At 45.5% G+C, this 18,467-nt stretch overlaps 1 protein-coding gene across 3 annotated transcripts in view; it reads right to left on the minus strand.

The window, feature by feature from the left end:
* The window catches only part of ATXN1 (ataxin 1), a 435,014-nt gene that overhangs the window by 147,252 nt on the left and 269,295 nt on the right, over positions 1-18,467 (minus strand). The gene's annotated exons all lie outside the window — the stretch shown is intronic.

An 18,467-nucleotide genomic window follows, 5' to 3' on the forward strand; every position in this document is an offset into this window, starting at 1 on the left:
ATTAAAAAAACAAAACAAAACACAAAACAAACAAACAGAACAACTGCAAGATAGAAAATGAGCTTATCAGAAGATGAGCTCATCTCCTGTGAAAACATCTCCAACCCTGGTGAAATAATTTAATTACAGAAACTAGTGGTAAATTTCCAGCTTCATAAATTGAAATACAGTTAGGAACTTAAGACAGAGAGCAGATAAATAAGTACAGTTGCTGGAAGGCCAGCATCTCTGAGTTTGAAGAACCTAGTTAGTGAGTGATGGAACACAGAAGGAAGTCTGGGAGGGCTTTACGGTCAAGTTGAATGCAAATGATTCGGGCTATAACCAAATGCCTACTTCATAGGGCAAGATCACAAAGCTAACGGCACGCAAGGGCTGGCATGCTCAATGGAGCCATCTCAGCTCTGTGAGGCTAGGCGGCAACTTCAGGAGAGCAAGCAGGTGTATACACACGTACGTATGTAAATACGTGTGTTTGTGCGTGTGTGTGTGTGTGCGTATTGGAGACACACAGACGTTCTGTTATGGCTACCTCCAGGAAATCTACAGAAAACATGGTTGGGAGAGAGAGTAGCACTGATTCTAATTGGGGTATGCCATCTTCTTTTACAAGATGCTCAGGATCCTGACCTGTATCCCCTCATCAGCTGCTCCATCACAGATCACAATGGCTGCCTCTGTACAGCAGCAAAGGATGCAAGCGAGCACAGCTTAGGAAGAAAGTCCCTTCCTTCAGACATATTACAACAATTTTAAGAAAACCCCCAAGATAACTACAAGAGATGGTTTTGATCATTGTGCCAACATCATAGTGCTCTCACTTCCCTTGTAGTTAAGCATGGTTACAGTCAATGCTCAAGGTAATATAGAAAACACATACTGGAAAAACTAGGTGAACTAAGCAAGGAAATAACACAGATGGCAGCAAACACACCTCTGCACCTTCAGGCCACCTGCCCAAAATAAGATTCTGTTCTTCTCCCCTATATACTCTGGTACACTGAATATTTACTTATAAAAAGAAGGGTATTGTTTTCCTGAATATTTTGCACAAAAAAAATCCTCATGAAAGCACAGAGCTGGAAATGTCTTCCGTCACCTCCAGTCTTGAGCTCACGCCTTCCATCTGGTGCTTGTTCCAGATTCCTCTCTGGGAGGCAGACTCGGTCGAGTACAACCATCTCTATCTTCCTTTCAGTATAGATTGCAGTGAGTCAGTGTTTATGCAACGATCTGCTATTAAAGCAAATAAGCAGAATCAGGCATTCCAAGACATGCCATGTTTTCATTTCCATTTCACATGCGAGTGAAGCTCGCCAAATTTGGGCACTTGAAATTACAAGGTCCCTTATCGCACAGTTCTTTATCAGTCCTCCACAGAATTGTTTCACTGAGACTCTCAGAGTAGAAAAAAAAAAAGTACAAAATGCTTGTCATGTTTTTCAGTAGCAAACAAATGCCTGTAGGTTCTCATCACACTCTGGGGTTTTTCAAATCCTAACCTCTCTTTGAAAATTCGTCCCTTCAACTGGTGGTGCCAGCTGACCACCTGTGGCATGCAGCACTGTCAAGCCACCAGCTTAAATGTGCAAGGCATCAGGCTCATGGCGTCATGCTCATGGAATGCTCCAATCAGCGAGCCCAAGAGGAAGTGCTCCCTGTGGTCTCACAAGGAGCAGGTGCTTACAAATGCTGGTTTGGACCACAGGGAGGAAACGCAGGAATCAGGGCCTGGAAGGTGGCCTGCCTTGCCTGCACTTGAGCTTGCGAGTAGGTTAGGACAGATGCAGAAGCAGCAATCAGGCCATTTCCAGCAATCTCTTTTACTCTATCTAAACTCAGCTGTATTTTCACTTTTTGCAGGAAAAAAAAAAACCCACAAATAAATGGGGCAAACTTTACTCACTTCATGCACCTATCCATGTATGTCCTTGTCTGCCGTGTTCACAGATCAAAGATAGCACTTTCTACATGTAAGCAGTCATGCCAAGGGCTGAAAAGTACCCCGTGGGTCCCACTTGTATCCTACAGTTTCAGAGACAACAAATTGGCCCTGAAACAGATCCGTGAAAACCACAAGTTCTCACTCTCGGTAGCTTGAATTTAGTGAAATGAAACAGTCACTTCTATTTTAGTGTTTTTAAAGAGTTATACCTGAAAGTATCATTTGAAAGGTCAAATCTTGAAATTGATGGGCGAGTACTTGGTCTTATCTGAGACTAAAGAGGCATTTTGATTTTCAAGCATTTATTTTTTTTGAAAGGAAGAGTGACCAAGAAAGAGGGAGACACACACACGTATGTGTGTATTTACATGTGTGTGACACAGAGATTTCCAATCTATTGTTCACTCCCCAAATGTGTACAACCGCCAGGGCTAGCTCAAGCCCAAAGCCAGGAGCCTAGAACTCCATCTGGGTTTCTCACAAGGGCAGCAGGGACCACGGTCCTTTATCTGCTGCCTCACAGGTGTTTTAGCAGGAGACAGGATCAGCAGGACAGGGTAGGCAGGACTTGAACAAGTCACACTCAGAGAGGGGTTTTGAAAGAGCCCAGGAACTTTGGACCACTGTCGATTTTGAGGTCACAGGTAAAATCATGTGGGAAAGAAAAGAGCTTCCAGCTGGGGCGACACTGCCATATGGCTACACGGAGATCCCGGAGGACACTGATTTTTCATCAGCCTTCGGTAGTGAGGGATTTAGAACCTACAGCACACAGGAGAACCAAGATCCCACAGAGGGCCGATGCAATGAATGTCAAGGACAAGCCCCGCCTCCCTGCCTTTCCCCACCTGCTCAGCATCTTCCTGCTGATTTCATACTGACGGTGGTCGTCACCTGAGCCTCCTCTGTTACACTTTCCAGGCCTCCATCCTTTTTTCTGGTCATGTTGTTTGGGAGGCCACTTTGGCTCTGAGCCATCTCTTAGCATTAGTCCTTCTGCTAGTCCTAGCTATCTTGGGGATATTTCTCTGCAAATGTCCTTGAATAGTCTGGGCTAATATACACTACACTTGCAGGTTCTAGCCATTCAACCCTGTCCACGTGTGTCTTCCTGATCATGCCAGCATCCCGCTAAAGCTCTGCATGGCTTTTTTGCTGTCTTCAAAATAACTCCCCATCCCCTGAGCAGGGCTTATGTGCCATGGACACTTCTTGCATGCACCTCTCTAGGCACACTTTCCCAATATGTCAAGTTCTGTTCCCCCTGAGCATTTGGCAGCAAGCAACTAGAGCAAGGCATTCTTCCTACTGCCCCAGTTCAAGCCTGCTGGGGCCAACCAGCCTTCCCAGAGGCAGCCTAGGGAGTGGGGCCAGCCAAGCTGACCCATGCAGGGGAAGATGATACATGCTGGTTGTTGGAAGCAATAGTGTTATACAGTATATGCTAGCAGATACACTCACTGCTTAATGCCTTCTCATACTGTGGACTTGAAGATGGGGGCATCCCTGAACCCAAATGATGCCACACTGGGTCATATCCATGGCATCCTGTGGGTACCACTAAAAAACTAACCTTGGTATAAATGAGTTAAACTATTTTCTCATCTTCTCAATGACTGAAGACTCCTTTAGCTCTTGTGAATGCCCAGCCTACAGCAAAAACACAGTAACTATTTCTAACCTAGATACAATGAAAAGATATTTAACTTTGGGACTTCTGTCTTCAAAGATTTAGACAATTTTTTCACCCATCACCACCTAGACAAGGTAACTATGCCAAACTGAATCTTCATGTTTTTCTTTTTCAGAGTTCCACTTATCGATAGCTGTTGGGAATCTCCCTTCTCTTTTTATAGATGACATTATCATATCTTCCAAACTCGCTGTTGCCTTTCAGTTTGACTGATACTAAAAAATTCACCTAAAAATCCAGGGTCCTTGACAGATACACATGGATAATTCTAACCAATGTTATCCCCCATCACTGTCACAACTGCTCCACCATATATGCCAAGGAAGCAGAAGGTCTTAACAACACTGAACTGAATTTACTGTCAATGTAATGACAAGGACAGTTAATGACAACTCCTATTACAGAAGGTTTTTGTCTATAACAAAGGAACTAGCAGGTTGCCACCGCTCACCTGTTCACTTCAGCAAGACATCATGATCAATTTTGTTTTGTCAAGTTCCTCAGCATCAGAACACCTCAGCTGCCTCGGTTATACCAGAGAGCAATCTTGGGCTATAAGCCTAACATACTTCAACCCATTTAATCCTTACATGGTGAAAATAGCCATGCCCATTTTACCGATAATGGCAAGTTGAGCAATTCCTCAAAGGACACGGTCGAGGAATGGCAAGTGTAGAGTTGAATCCAGTCTTTCCTTGAGAGTGAGACCTTGAAATCCGATGGAGCTCTGAAAGTGACAGCGGGATGCTCTTCCTTTGGAAGAGATGCAAATAGAAATACTGAGAAAGAAAGTGTCTTGCCCATGGTCTCAAGAGATTCAGAATGGAAAACCAGCCAAGTTGCCTATTCTTAGCCTGACGCTCTGGCTACTGGACTGGGTCCAGGTGTCCCCAGCTGTTTTGATTCATACCTACCACTATGATTGACAACAACTTATTCGGGGAGAGATAACGAATCCTATTCTAGGTGTGCTTCCAATTGTTATTTAGCTAGATAGGTTATAGGGAGCAAAGCATAAAATTCATGCACTCTAACGAGGCCATCATCTGTTGTACTGAATTTCTTCATAAAATGCAAACATCAAGTTTAGAGATGGAGTTTTGATCTTCTACATTGAAAGCCATTCACATTAGTTGTATTTCTTCCTGTATTATTAAGATGCATCTAAATAGGAACTCGTTCCTCTAGGAACACACAGTGTCTTTTATCACTTAAACCAGCCCAACAATTGAAAGCAATAATCCAGCTGAACACATCCCATAGTGTCAAGCAAACTTGTGTCCTACGAAATATTCTGAAAACATAGGACACTCCAACAGTGAACACAATCATTCTTCTCCCCTCCCCCCAAAAAAGTCTTATTTTCTTCAATTGCAGTCCCAGACCTTCACTCTTGGTTCTTGTTCCAGCATGGAGGAAGGAATGTGTATTGGCTGAGTAGGTCAAGGGTGCTAGTGACGCTCAGTTTTTCACCATGGCCAAGGTGAGCACACCTTGCAGTTAGCTCAGTTACTCAGCAGACCCACTGAGCCGTGCTGAGACTGTAGAAAGTCTTTGAGCAGTGATGAGAAAGACACTCCTACATACATCACAGCACACACTATTCTCAGAGGTTCCGGGGCCACCCCTCTGGTCTGTTTCTATCGCTCCATCTCCCTGACTGCAGGCTCTCTCTTTGGGAGAAGCATCTTAATACCTTCAGTCCAACACTGACAGGTGTACTGTTAGGGAGAAATGTTAGCCAAACCCATTCTCTTGGAGTTTCCACAAGGAAGTGCCCATGGAATAAAGTGCAAAGGTATCCAGTGCCACCTGCCTTGACTGCCCAATGTTAGACTTCTAATCTAGGGAGGGTCAACTAGGCTGGGGACTATGTTCTTGGAGATCCAAATCAGAGAATGGTGCAAAAAGTGATTTGCTGCCAACTCAATGTGGTGCAAAGGGAGAGGGGGATAATTAAAGAGAAGAGTGTAAGGTGAGCAGGGTTCCTCTTCTATGCTACACACAAGGATCGAGTGCTAGGGTCCAGGAGGGAAGCTCTGGTTACACCGCATGCCTTTCAGGCCAGACCCAGCAACAGGAAAAGCAGCCAACCTTGGCCTTCGTGGTACATCCCATCCTCCTCCTCCTCCTCCTGGTCTCCAATTCTACCCACACATCTGCTCCTGTTCTCAACTCTGAATGGCAATGGTGATAAGTACCTGCAACATTAACCCAATTCACAAGAAAAAGTGATAGCATCAAATGGGAGATCACCTAACATTCCAGCCTGCAGGCCACACACTCTGCCTTGACTATTCATTCATTCATGAGAATACGAGTCTTTATGGGATGTTGTTGGTACCAGAAAAGACCCATGTGGCCCATAATCCTTGGAAAGTAGTATTCCTATTACATACTTGATGACATCCTCGTCCTGGCAACCTACCAGATGAATAAAATAGAAAATCCTCTTGGAGTGAAGTGACTGCCAATTCTCTGTTGACCCTCTGGAGGCCACCTTCCTTCTCTGTGACTCCCTCATTTGCCTCCAGGGAAGCATCAGCCAACAGGTTGCTAGGACAACTGGCGTCATTGTTGAGACACAGACATAGATCACCTGTGGATCTGGGGACCTGGCTCACCAACTCAGATGACGGCAACGAGATATCAATTGGCAGCTAACCTGTCCCCGGAGGGAAGTGACAGAGTAACATTACCCAGTGGGGGCTTCTCGCCTTGACACACTACCCTTTCATCTATGTTTGTCTTTGATGTGGTGGGGACAGAGAGGGGGGAAAGGAACTACCTCCAATAGAGTCAGAATGATTCTATCCTGAATCATTGGACTTGATGGATAGGCAGTGACCAACTGCATGACATTTATACATCTGTTGGTCTCCTAAAAGTGTCAGGGACAGGGAGCCTATTTGTAAGCAGAAGTGTGATGGCCAGAAACAGGCAAAGTACTACAGGTTGCCAGAGAAAAGAAGAGAAAAATGCGTTTGTACAAGCAATAGCTGTCCCCCTTCTGAACAGCAGCACCCTCCTCTCATCCCCCTTTTCCTGGAGAACAAAGAAGAAAAGGCAAAGGAGATTGGGAAACTAGGACTGCCAGAAGAAGAAACAGATCTTTGTGCCCAGCTCTCTTTGTTCTGCAGGGCAAGGTTTACAATGCTTATAACGGGTAGCAACTTGCAGGAGCCCCAGGCATTAAAACTGCCTATCAAAATCTTGGCTTTTAGTCCTGGAGAAATTACAATCTTTCCATTCTATACAAACTACAAAAACTTGAAAAGGAAAATGAAACAAAGAACAACCTAATTGAAACTGTTAAAAAAAAAAAAAGACTATTTTACCAACAGAAGCTTCACTTCTACCTAAGGTGTCCCAACACTGCAAAAGATGGTGACAAGTGAACTGGAATAAGCAACTGGCTATCCAGTACCTTTGCCAGGGGCCAGCAGTGAATGCTGCAGTTACCCATAGGCAAGTGACACACAGGGCAAGGCACTCAGGATGACAGGAAAGATGGTCACATGGCATGGTATACAGCACTGTGAGAAAGAAGTGGGAGTTATGACAAGAGCTTACCTACAGTGGAGAGAAAAACGATTCTGCAGGAAGACTGTCATTTGTATCCCATCACATGTCCATATGGGGGACTCCACCGAAGTAAGTTGTTGCAGGAACATAAGCCCAAGCAGAAAAATCAACTTTGAGAATCCTCCTCCTATATAGGTTTCAACCAGCTAATCCCATCATCTTGCCTGAAGAAATTGTTACCCTTGTTGAATATGATTTTTGCTGAGTCCTGGAACATACTTAATCAGGTGTCTACAAAAGATTAACGCAATCCTCCAGCCTTCAGAAAGCAAATTAAATTCTTTCAGTATTAGGAGTTCACTGAGCAATTATTTATTACTTAGCTACCACTGGAAATTTCAGTTGAATCCATGTTGGGAGAATGGCTCTATAAATGTGCACTATTTTTTAAAAAAATCATTATTTTATCCAAGTGCAAAGTTCAGGTCATTACACAAAATGAAATTATCTTTTCGTTTGACTTTTTATACTAGTTCCAAGGAATAGTGGATTTCTGGGTGAAAACTAGCCATTTTGGTCTGGCTCTAAGACTAAATCACGTCAGTTACTATTTGTGCCTCACCTGTGCTGTGAAGCATGGAAAAGAGCTACAACACTTTTAGAAGAATGTTAGAGATAAAGTCCTCAAGTGTGATATTACAACGCAGGTGACAGAGCAGATTAACCCATCAACTACCCACAGCGTTGAGCCTATCTGATCTCAACCTAGAAGAATTCTCAGGCCTTACCCACTTCCTTATCTGGGCAGCACCACTCACAACCAAGTCATCCTTGTCCATCCTTGGAAAATTCCCTAAAGGCGCCACTTGAGGAGCCATTTTGGGGTGTGGTTTTCATGTGACATTCAGTTGGAAAAGCCCCCCTCATTAAAGCTGGGGGGATCCTTTAAGTGGTCTGACTTCTTGCTTTAATTTTTGCACTTGCAGATACAGAATGAGCCCAAAGAAAATGGGACCACGTGCTGCTGAAGAACCTAGGTGTTGTCTGCTTCTTTGGTTTCTGCCTTGCTTCCTTGGCTTGGGGCTGTGGAACTCCAGGCCTTACAGTCTATGTGACACCCAGCAGGACACGTAGGCAGAGCGCTCCTCAGGAAGGAAGTACCTGGTGTTTGATAAGACCCACTGCCCTATAGCCCATCAGTTTGTACCTTTTGAAAGTTGCTTGCTTCAAACCCACCAATAGAAGCCTGTCAACTTGCTCTTTTCAAAAGTTAACTGTTAAACTGACCAATCACAACTGCATAATTATTGTCCTGAACCCTGTGCTGTTGAACCTTGCTCTCTCTCTCTCTTTTTTTTTTTTTTTTTTTGTCTGCCTTGCTGTTCCCGCGGCAGCCTTGGCTGTAGATGCCCTCCCCCCATCCCAGCCCTGTATGGGCGGGGTGGGGGGAAGGGGGGCGGGGTGGTGATGGCTGGGAGACCCAGGTTAACCTGAGTAAACTGCCTTTTTTTTTTTTTAAAGATTTATTTTATTTTTATTGGAAAGGCAGATATACAGAGAGGAGAGACAAAGAGGAAGATCTTCCGTCCGATGATTCACTCCCCAAGTGAGCGCAACGGCCGATGCTATGCCGATCCAAAGCCAGGAGCCTCTTCCGGGTCTCCCACACGGGTGCAGGGTCCCAAAGCCTTGGGCCCTCCTCGACTGCTTTCCCGGGCCACAGGCAGGGAGCTGGAAGGGAAGCGGGGCTGGCGGGATTAGAACTGGAGCCCATATGGGATCCCGGGCGTGCAAGGCGAGGACCTTAACCACTGCGCCATTGCGCAGGGCCCTGATAAACTGTCTTTTTGCGTTAGCACCAACTTCAGACTCAATGATTTTTCTGGGGATCTCAAAACCCAGCACAACACTACAAATTACCATGCGAGGAGTCTGTTAATGGTTAAACCACCAAATTTGTGATAGAAAGAAATTTCTAGGGTTCAGACACAGACGGCTCTGCTTTCTTCTCTAAGCATCTCCATGGGTCAGACCGACATCCTACTTCCGCCTGAGGGTCTACTTGAGATGTTCAGTGGTTCGTGAAGATACCCCCGCCTCCGTCCCGCTGCCAGATCCAGCTCGGAGGGACCTGGTCTATCATCCCTTTGGGCACACCTGCCTCTACTACCACGGCCATCCTTGCAATGCTCAGAAGTGGCAACTGACACAACGGCCCCACCCAAGATTGCAGCTCCAGTGCATAAACAAGTGGCCACGCCTAGACATGAGTGAGGCTAGCAAACACTAAGCAATTTGAAGGAGCCTGAGTAAGTGAGACCAACAGGAGCAACACAATATCTTCCAGGGCTTGAGTCTGCTTAGGAGTATCCAGAACAGGTATAGGGTTCCACTCCGGTCGAGGCCTTTTTTGCCCCGAGAAGCTGCAGCTCAAACCACAGATGGACTACAGAAGATGTTTCTGCTCAGTTAGCTAACAGCAAAATCTTCCCTTCTCTCCTGACCCCCCTCATCTATTTCAGACTTTTTTTTTTTTTAATGATAGTGCCAGAGAATTTGGTTCCACAGATGGCCAAGCTAAAACACATAAATTGACAGACACACAGGGAAATTCCCAAATTGCTGTTATTAGAGTGTGTATGTGTAATTCTCGGACTCTGCAGACCAGAAACTCAGCTCTTTTTTTTTTTTTTTTTTTGCTCAAGATGTCTAAAGACAGTGCAATGCTGTTTAAACAGGCACTCAAGGGTATTGACTTCAGTCTTTCTGATTCTTCCTGGGACTTACATAACTCCTGTACCCTAAGCAATTATTCTAAAAGAGAAGTCTGGTTAGTAACTAACTTTCAGATGCCTTTATTCTTTTTTGTCCTTAAAAAAAATGCAGTATGTGCCTAGAGGTTAAGGTGCAGGTGAAGACACCTGCATCCCACGCCAAGAGGATCTGATCTGATTCCCAGCTCCTGCTGCCAACTCCAGCTTCCTGCTACAGAGTACCCAGGGAGGAAGCAAATGCTGGATTCAAGTAAGGTAGATTCCTGCCACCCAGAGGGGAGATTGGGATTGAGTTCTTAGCTCCAGTCTTCAGTCCCCAGTCCCAGCTGTTGTAGGTGTGTGGGGACTGAACCAAGAGGGATGGACTTAAAATAGCTGTATGTCTGTCCCTGTGTGACTCTCCAAAAAAAGTAACTAAACAGCAGTGGCAATGGCTCCCTAAGAAGACTGTTGCCAATGCCTTGTGCGTCAGACACTCGCCTGAGCTGAATTGCTCTGATACACTGCTTCTTCTTTCCCAGTTGTGCAGTGGCCATGAAGTACCCTCCAGCCACTTTCTAGATAGTTGCTTCCTAGGCAGGCACAGCCCCTGGGACCCAAGCCCACAGAGAGAGTCAAGATTTACATAAGCACTGATGAAATGATACAGTCATCAGAGACCAAACCACCTGCCTTCACGGGATGCCAGGGCAGGCTGCTCACAACCCACAAAGCAAAACCACTCAAATGGAAAAGGAGAGAAAATAGGTACACTGCCATCCTTTTTTTAAAAAAAAATGTACAGAAAATCCCCAAACTATTGAGAGTCTAATACAATTTTTTTTTAAAGGAGTGTCTCCGACCCAAGTACTAGCCAGGCCTAGACCCTGCTTAGCTTCCAAGATCAGAAGATATTAGGTGTGTTCAGGGTATTGTTAAAATATGGGGGAAACCTGTGTGTCTGTGTGTGTGTGTGTGTGTGTGTGTGTGTGTGTGTGTGTGTGTGTGGTGTGTGGTGGGGGGTAGTTTGGGGAAGGGGCAAGGGAAATCCCAGAGCCTATGGAATTGTATTATAAAATAAAAAATAAAATTAAAAAATATTTAAAATAAATACATAAAAATTTACTTACATCTATCACAGGCATGGAGCATTTTCTAAAGGAACAAAAACAGGTTGGTCTCAGCATAGCAGCCCCTTCCCCTCACGCTGCAACACACTAGCAATTCTCACTGCACAGACTTCTTGGTTTTCTTCCTTACAGCTTTCGCCCACACACAATAAGCCTAGAAATTCACTGACTCCCTTCTGAGACATTCCTTCCATAAATACTGATGGGCCACCATGGGTCAAGCAGGATTTTAGGTTTTAATAATTCACCAGATAATATCACCATCATCATCATCGTCGTCATCATCAAAACTATTGCAATCCAGTTAGGCAGATGTGTGATTAGCCCAACCAACAAAATATAAAACACTCAGAAGAACACAGCGGACTAGAGGAGCAAAAGGGATGGGGTGGACATTGCTTTACCAACAAGGATATACGTCAATGAGTTCATGGGAAATGAAATGAAAAGATGAGTTCACTTTCATGCAAAAGATTTCATAGTCCATGCATGTGAAGGATCTTCAGAAAATGCTTTATGGCAGATATGTATTATGAAAGCATACACATGGATTCCAAATAGCATTGACACCAAAATAGACATCATTCAAATCCATTTTCTAGGAACATTTTAAAAAGATACTTATTAGAAGGACAAAAATCACACACACACACACACACACACACACACACACACACACACACCCGAGAGGGTGAAAGAGAGACTGAAATCTTCCATTTGCTAGTTAAACAGCCCTCCCCTGCATGGCTACAATGAACAGGGCTGGGCCAGGTCAAAGCCTGCAGGAGCCTGGGACTCCAGCTAAGGGGACCAATCCCTTGGGCGATCTTTCACTGTTTTCCCAGGAACATTAGCAGGGAGCCAGATCAGAATTGGAGCAACTGAGACTTAAGCTGTATCTCATACGGAATGCTGGTGTCACTGGATGCAGTGTATCACGCTGTGCCACAACTCTGGTGACTATATCAACTTAAAAAAAAAATGATCTTTAAAACTTTAATTTGAAAGTCAGAGTTAGGGAAAGAGAGGAAGACACACAAAAAAAGCAAGCTTCCATCCATTGGTTCACTTTTTAAAGAGCCACAACAGCCAGGGCTTGGCCAGGCTGAAGACAGGAGCCTAGCACTCCTTCTTGATTTCCCATATAGGTGTAAGGGTCTAAGAATATGGGTCATCTTCTGACACTTTCCCTGGTACACTAGCAGGGAGTTGCATAAGAAATAGAGCAACCAGGACTCAAACCAGTGTCCATATGGAGTATCAGTATTACAGGCAGCTTAACCCCATGACATTGGCCCCTCCATGAATTGTTGAAGCCCTCTCCCTGCCTCAACAGGTCTGCTCTGACAAGGGAACCAGAGAAGTGCTAAAGAGATCCATGTCTAACTTTATTTGGTTCATAACATTTGTGTGTGAAGATGGGGTAGTTTCAGAACAGTCAAGTCCAAGAATGGGTCCTGTTTAATTTTCAAAGCAACAAATGAGAATAGGCTCTAAATTCAAACAACTAAAATGATTACCCTAGGAAGTTCACAAATGAATATCTTTGAATCATCCCATGGTTGACTGAGGGTCTTATGGGAAGGATTTCATGACAACGATTGACATAATTTTTTGTTTAAATGTCTGTTTTTCTACCCTCACCCTGAAACTGAGCCCTTAAACGGTGCCTTGAAGGCAAATGTGAGATACCAGCAGGTCCCAGGTTCCTAGTCTCCCTCCCTTAGCTTAAAGTATCCTTGCCCTGCCTTTTAAAAAACAGTAAAATTAATTTACTGAATCAAGGGAGTGGTATAGTGTTGCAAGCCGCATCTGTATGCACTGGCCACATGCTGTGCCTAAAATGGCGCCGGCCAGAGAAGCCACACCTTCGTGCGTGTCACGTAGCCTAGCGCATGCGCAGTGAGCTGCGGCGTGGCCGGCGCGTGAACACTGGGGACTGACGAATCCGGTCACCCAGGACCCTGCGTGATCATGACGCCGACCTATCATCGGCGGAGGCGGGGCCAGTCAGCACATAAGAGTAGAAAGCCTGCCGGGGTTGGGGCCCCCTTCCTCTTCCTCATCTTTGTGCGTGCAATAAATTTTACCGCAGAAGGCTTCACTCGCGTCTGCCTCTTACTGCTGGGCGGTAAGACACGTGGGCGCGACAACTGGTGCCGGGAACCCGGGACCTGGAGGGGGCCTCCCGTTTCGAACGGGTGGAAGTCAGAACTGCGGCCAAAAGACAGGTAAGGAGCTCTGAGAGGGAGAACTTTCGGGTGACTAGGAGCATAAATCGGAGGTATAGGAACCACCGCTTCTGGTTATAGACATGGGCGCACGGTTCTCTCTGGTGAAATTTTTGCAGAGGGTTTATGCCCTCCGTAGGGGAGCGGTCAGAGAGAGTGACAAAGCCCTTCAGTCTGCCCAGGATAGTCTCTCAGAAACAGAGCGGGAGAGGAGAACCGGTTTGAAGCAAAAAATAGAGGTGAAATTGAAAGCAGTATCTTCCTCATCAAGTTCGGAGACGTCCGACGCGGAGGAAGGGTACAAGCGGGATAGGCGTTTAGAACGTAAACAACCCGCAGGAATCAGAGGAGGATCAGAAAAGGAGAAGAAAGAGAATGGCGGTGCTACTGCGCCGGCCACGCTCGGCCCATGACCTCAGGGCTCTGGAGCCATTACACTAATGGCTCCTCCTGCTGTGACGCCATCTGCCCCGCAGGTAATCCAACACTGCTTGGAGGCATGGGCCGAGTGGGGTAAACCTGAATGTATTAAGACTGATAATGGTCCCGCCTATACTTCAGCCAAATTTCGTGATTTTTGCATGAAGATGGGCGTCAAATTAGTGACTGGCATCCCTTATAATCCACAAGGTCAGGGGATAATCGAACGTGCTCACCGCTCTATTAAGGAATTGTTGCAAAAACAAAAAACCACCTGGGAATCGCTTGGCCTCGCCAGTCAGAGCCCTCGGGCCACTCTAGCCCTGGCTCTCTTCACCATCAATTTTTTACAGCTGGATGAGAAAGGCCTTAGTGCTGCAGATCGTCATTCCCTTAACACGGCGCAAGAGCAATCTTGGGTCAAGTGGAAGGATGTTCTGGAGTCCAAATGGAAGGGCCCAGACCCAGTTATTAGGCAGGCTCGAGGAGCCATTTGTGTGTTTCCACAGGACGCCCCAGTTCCGGTTTGGGTTCCAGCTCGATTGACTCGTTCCTGTCCATCACCGCCTTCTGACGTTTCTGCAACCGCTGGAGCGCTTGCACGAGGATCTGACTTGGGGAAGATTCATGCAACCCCGCAATCAGAAACTCCTCCTACAATCCCACAGGACAATGGTGCCCCGCCCAGTGCAAACACGGCTGATGGTGCAACTAATGGTCTGTATGGCGCTTGTGAGGACCGTGATTGCTGAGCCACGATGAGGAGTTCTGAGTGTTTTTCCACGACCCTTACCGGTCGCCCACTCAGCCCGAGTGTTTCCTTGATTTTTTCTTCTTTGGATTTGCCTTTTCTCCCTTATGATGATATTAAGGAGAATGTGAGTAATTTTTTATTCCCCCTACAGGACGCGCTTTGTTTTCAAGCATTTCCTGAGAATTTTAGTGTCAAGGTTTATGTGTTACTTCCATTCCTTTTCAGAATGTTTCAACGGCTGCTAATATTTCTTGCCAGCTTTCTTCTTATCTTTTAGGAAATTGGACGAGAGAATTTGATATTTTACAGTCGGAGTTGTGAATTGCCATTGTCCAGATTAATTCTACATGGGTGGATCCTGTAGTTGCTGAAACCCTGGCCACTTGGATTTGGAACATCACTTCCCATATTAAGGAATGGGTGGGAGTGGTTGTGCTGATTCTGCTCTTGTGTGCAGGCTGTGCCTTATGCCTTTTTTGCCTGTGTCATCTGAGACACCGCGCTCAGCGAGATCGTGTGGTAATACATCAAGCCCTACTAGCCATGCAGTATGGTGACTCCCCCATGGTATGGTTGAGCATGCTTCAACGGGTTTAGTTAAGAGCATGGACATCATGGCTCCTGCACCTCAGGCCATTATGGCATTGCACTGAGTTCGAGCATGATGCACCCGACTAGCCCTTGCACCTCGCAGGACTTATCCATTGCACGCGAGAGGGTAGTCACTCTTATAACTGCCTTGTCGAGACATTGCTCTTTACAACCACCGCGGTTGTAGCCCATGACGGGTAAGATAGACCCAGACAATTATCGGTCTAAGACAGGGACTACGTCAAGCTACGCAGCCTCCCTATGACGGATCGTGCGCCTTGAGTCTACAACCTAAGACAGGCCCATACCAGCTTATTTTTTCTATTGTGTAAGAAGGGGAGAGATGTTGCAAGCCGCATCTGTATGCACTGGCCACATGCTGTGCCTAAAATGGCGCCGGCCAGAGAAGCCACACCTTCGTGCGTGTCACGTAGCCTAGCGCATGCGCAGTGAGCTGCGGCGTGGCCGGCGCGTGAACACTGGGGACTGACGAATCCGGTCACCCAGGACCCTGCGTGATCATGACGCCGACCTATCATCGGCGGAGGCGGGGCCAGTCAGCACATAAGAGTAGAAAGCCTGCCGGGGTTGGGGCCCCCTTCCTCTTCCTCATCTTTGTGCGTGCAATAAATTTTACCGCAGAAGGCTTCACTCGCGTCTGCCTCTTACTGCTGGGCGGTAAGACACGTGGGCGCGACAGTATAGCCAGGCCCTATAAGATTATAATCAGATTCATGCAGTCATTTGCTTCTCCAATAGTTAACACCTCCATGGCCTGAACTGCATTGAGGAGTTCCATCTTTAGTTTGGAAGAACCTTCAGCCTTAATTCCTTGGGGAGGCAGGAAATTATGTAATAGCAGCCCAGCCTCCTGCTCTGTATTTTACAATTTCTTTCACCATCCCAGTAACAGTGGTTGGCTTTCTGGGCACTGAGCAAGCACACAGGTTTGTAAGGCTTTCAACTCCATTGAAGGCAGCATGGTGGAAAGGCTGATCTTAAGGTCATGTTAGGCATGTAGAGCTCAAGGAAGCACCAGGATCTTCCATTATAACATGGTGACCCAAGGAGTGTAGGGGCTCAAAGTCAGACAGCTAACCGCAGCATCATGCATAAAACCAAGCCTCCCAATCCTTAGCTTCAGTTTCCACTGTATCCTTGTAGAGGACTCCACCTTGCCAAGCCAGATTGGGACAGCTCCACAGCTAAAGAGGCAGTTCGTGAGACTCAAAGAGGAGGAAAGCATGGCAGCACGGGTTTGGAGTGCAGCCTACAAGGACTGTCAAAGACAGGAATCCGACTAGCGCAATAGCTGCTGTGAGTGTCACACGCCCGCACCTTTGCCCCATCTGTGTGCAAACAAAGGCTCGTGCACTGTCACCCGCCTTCCCTAGAGTGGTTTTCTGTGGCACAGGCCTTAGGCCACCCACAACACTAAAACCAGAGGAAAAATGGAAGCTCAGTTTTGTGCAGTGTGCATGAAGATTACAAGAAGTTCCTGATACCCCAACTTATTAAGAATTTGGGGATTCTCTTCCCTCCTGAGCAAGTGCGCTTTGGCAATAAAGTTCCGGGCATCTAAAAGGGTTCATTGGAATTTAGTTCACTCTCTCCTTTCCTCATCTTTTTTTTTTTCTTTCTCTCCTCACCTTATATACTCCCATTTGTAAAAGATTTTTAAAATTACTATGAATCTGTCCGGTGTCCTCTCAAAATTTCGATTTCAGAATTTCTTTGAAAGCTCAATTAGGAGTTGGGGTACAACTGAGTGTCATAAAAGTAGCTAAAGCAATGGCCTAATTAAAAAAAAAAACTACATTTAAAACAAAAACCATCTTGATTATAGCATCTCTGCTGGTTGTTTAGATAGAATATAACACCTAAAGACTTCTCTGTGAGATACTTAATTCCTAGGATAAAAATGCTTTAAAAACTATCATCAAAAGTACACTCCAACAGGGAAATAACATTCTAACTAGGTAACTAGGTACATTCTAACCAGGAAAACAACTCCTAGTAGAATACTGCAACCTGGAGGACCCAAGTTCAAGCAGATCTCAAATGATCCCTTGAAAGTGACAAGATTTTTAACAAGAGATATACAGAGCTGTGCCCTCCATGGAACTTGAAAATAGGATGTTTTGTGCTCAAAGAACACAGAGCACACAGCAGCAGAACTGCGGGGTTAGTGACTTGTCTAAGGTTGCCGATTCCCTTGACCTTGGTGGTATCTCTGGGCAAAGAAGTCAAGTGCAATGATTCCAGGAGCTAAGGGCATTCTACTAGAACCAGTGTGGCCAAAGGTATGAAATGGAAGTAGAATAAACACCAGCAGAATCTTCTCTGGTTCTGTTTCTGATACAGCACTGGGGGGTTTTAAACGGGCTTGTTCTAAGCGCATTTTCATAGGACCATTTAACCCCAAGGTATTTCCTGGATACATACACCCACAAAGGTTTAGAAACACCAGAAATTTTTAAGACTTCAGTGGCAATTTTTCCTTTGGGTAGCAATACTCTTAGGCCTAACAATGCTTCACCTTAGACTTTGAAAAAGCTTAAGGCAACCGAAAAAAAAAAATAGTAGGTACTAAACTCCCTAGAACTTTTCCTTCTGATTGAATTATTAAGAAGCCAAAACCACTAAGAACAAAACCATGCAAAACACATGTTATGTATCCAACGCTCTACAGACACACATGTGCACACACACAAACACACGGGAAAGCCGAAATTGGAATTCATCTTCTGAAATTTAAAGATGACACTTTCTCTTTATCACAGATGTTCCTAGATCATCCTATTTCTCCTATACCTGTATTGGATGGTTCAAAAAGGTTGTGGAAAATAGATCCAAAAGAGCTTCCTTTGATGCGAACATGTTTTAAATTTACACATGTTTTCATAGCATGTATTTCCCATGAACTTTTTGACAAACACTATATCCTTTGTTGGTCCCTTTTAACCTTGTGTGATTCCGTCTTAAGATCACCCAACATCTTCAGGAAGCACCGACAGCAAGCAAATTCCAGCTTATTTCACAGCACACCAACTCCTTGAGGCCCCTAACTTGCTATCAGTCATTTGAAACTCAACTACTCCTGAAGGATGACCTTCACTGACAGGCAGGAAAGGTTTAAACTCATCTTGAATTCCCAATCTACTAACCCAATACAAACCAGTGAATCAGTTCATTTTGAATCAGAAGCACCAAACCAACTGCTTACACATGTGTATTTCAAGACTGAAAGCCAGAAAGAAAACCACCGTCCTAATGGTATCTTCACATCAATAAGAACAATGGTAGCTTGCCACTCCTGGCTGCCGATCCTTAGCCTGGAGAACTGGATTCCCTCCTCATGCACCCTCAAGAACTGGACCAGCAGAAAGGGTCTGTCCACAACGAAAGAATCACTGTGTTCGACT

The sequence above is a fragment of the Ochotona curzoniae genome, unplaced genomic scaffold (genome assembly GCF_017591425.1).
Source record: "Ochotona curzoniae isolate NIBS_2020 unplaced genomic scaffold, NIBS_Ocur_1.0 scaffold_461, whole genome shotgun sequence".
Taxonomy (NCBI): Eukaryota; Metazoa; Chordata; class Mammalia; order Lagomorpha; family Ochotonidae; genus Ochotona; species Ochotona curzoniae.